This window comes from Oratosquilla oratoria, chromosome 27 (assembly GCF_046742065.1).
Source record: "Oratosquilla oratoria isolate Oo_2021 chromosome 27, ASM4674206v1, whole genome shotgun sequence".
NCBI classification, from domain to species: Eukaryota; Metazoa; Arthropoda; class Malacostraca; order Stomatopoda; family Squillidae; genus Oratosquilla; species Oratosquilla oratoria.
The window spans coordinates 14,118,002-14,120,501 of record NC_134803.1 but is presented as its reverse complement, the minus strand read 5'-3'; the positions used below and the strand labels follow the sequence as shown (position 1 = coordinate 14,120,501).

General features: G+C 43.8%; 1 protein-coding gene across 1 annotated transcript in view; it reads left to right on the top strand.

The window, feature by feature from the left end:
* LOC143039911 (synaptotagmin-15-like) overlaps nt 1-2,500 on the top strand; it is a 1,008,258-nt gene that overhangs the window by 944,087 nt on the left and 61,671 nt on the right. The gene's annotated exons all lie outside the window — the stretch shown is intronic.

Here is a 2,500-nt window from a genome sequence, read left to right as displayed (position 1 = left end):
CCACGAAGTTACAAGTAAAAGCGCCGCGCGGGGAAATTTTGATTAAGGGATTGATTATGCCCCTGGCGTCCTTGGCAGCATTTCCTCCAGCATTCGCAAAAGGCTATCATGATTATCAGTTCCTACAATCGTAGATCTCATTGCACGTTGCAGAGAAAAGGTGGGCCATTATGAAAATGAGTTGCTTAGTGCATTAGCAATGATGCACCCAGAAATCATTTGTTTGACATGTAGTGGCCTCGTTCTCAAGCCTTGTGAGGTTATGAATTAGCCTTTGAAACAATATCCTTTGATCTCATAATTATGGGACCAATGATAGTTACGTGCAAGTTGTGGTCCTGTGAGAAGGGTGTCGGAGAGAATCATCCCCCTATAGCCTAATTTCAGAACCTACCGACATCCTCATTTTCAATTGAAGGTGCAACCCCGAGGAGCTGGTGTCCGGTTACTGGACTAGGCAGCCAAAGATATCTCTCTCTCTCTCTCTCTCTCTCTCTCTCTCTCTCTCTCTCTCTCTCTCTCTCTCTCTCTCTCTCTCTCTCTCTCTCTCTCTCTCTCTCTCTCTCTCTCTCTCTCTCTCTCTCTCTCTCTCTCTCTCTCTGTCTCTCTCTCTTTCTCTCTCTCTCTCTCTCCCTCTGTCTCTAATAGTTTTGTGTATCTTTCTTCCATTTAATAACGTAAGGAGACCTGACAGCCAGTGACTGTTTCCTTCCTCCTCCTCCTCCTCCTTCTCCTCTTTCTCCTCTTCCTCCTAACAAACGATAACAGAAAAAGAACCATATTAATACACGATAAACAACAGTTCAGTACTGCTTCCCAGAAACCACAGAGAAACACGAGGATAGTTGCGTGTTACTGTGGGGTTGCAGATTTCTATTTAGTGAAACTCTAGGTATCAGTTATAAATATCACTTTGAACTCCAATGTGATAATTAAGCTTCTCAGCTGGGTGGTGCGCTTGCCAGATGTACTGCTCAGTGACAGACTTTTCCATTCAACCGAGGATTAGATGCTTCATCCTATGAAGGTGGGGTCTTAACCAATCGTTCGCCTCTTTTAATTACACATTCTGTTTCCCTTCCAACTTTAAACATTACCATCAGTCCTTGGCCTTCTCCCTGACTCACATAACTCTGCCAATGAAAAGAAATAATGAAAAAGTAAAGAAATAAATGGAAACGCCTCTCGCTCCCTCCCTCCCTCCCTCCCCCGACCTCAACTAGATAAATCTGCTTGTTCTTAACCAGAAAAAATTACCGAATTGAAGGATTAGCATCTGTGAGTCAAACATAGTCTTAAAGCCCATCACTGCTAAAGAGGAGGACACATAACAGTGAACAGAAGAGCCTGGCGACAGTGGCTACTAAAGGATAAGTGCTACTCACTTCGGAAGGGGTCAGAGATCTGTCTCCGGGCGTTTGAGCATCAGACGTTCACTCTCAACTGGCCACAGATTCGTCTCTTTCTCTTCATTTTTCCTTCACTCAGTAGTATAGTGTGTGTTTGTGTGTGTGTGCGTGCGTGCGTGCGTGCGTGCGTGCGTGCGTGTGTCTGTGTGTGCGTATGTGTGTATATATATACCCCAGCCTCCATCTCATCCTATGTCGACCCCTCATGTTCACTCCTTCCACATCTGCCTTCCACACCTCTTTTACTAATCTTTCTTCACTCATTTTATCCATGTGTCAAACTGTACTCTTTCATCAACCCTATCTCCCAACTCCCTTTCTAACCCCTCACATCCTCATTTCTCATTCTATCCAGCCTAGTAACCCCTATCATACTTCTCAGACACCTCATCTCAAACATATTCAAACTCCTTTTCTCTTCCTCTCTTATGTTCCATGCTTCTGCCCCGTACAGTGCTGTCGGCACAATCACTCCTTCATACAATCTCCTCTTAGCATCCATTCCCAAATGTCTATTTCTTATTACACTTTTTAATCCCCCACAGTATTTTGTCGCTTCTTTCAGTCTACATTCTACTTCCAGCTCCACTCCTCCCTCTCTCGCTATATTCGCACCCAAGTTTAAAAAAATGTCCACTTCCTCCAGTCTCTCTCCCTTAATACTCACAATCTGCTGCCACTTTCTCTCATTGTACATCTCGTCACCTTACTTTTACCCATATTTATCTTCAACTTTCTTCTTTCGCACACCTTCCCAAGCTCTGTGACTTACTTCCTCAATCCCTCCTCTGGTCCTGCTACAAGCGCAGTGTCGGGTGACAACACATCCCTGACAAAGTCCAACTTTTACCTCAAACCACTCACTCTCTCCATTTCTAATCCTAACACACGCTCTACTACTCTCGAAAAACTCTTGACTGCTTTTAAAAACTTTCCTCCTATCACATATATCTGCAATACCTCCCAAAATACCTTCCTGTCTGCCCTGCCATAAGTCTTTTCCAAATCCATAAAGGCCAAAAAACATCCTTACATTTTCCTATAGTTTTCTCTCATATCTATCTTACCACAAAAATCTGATCTACGCAACC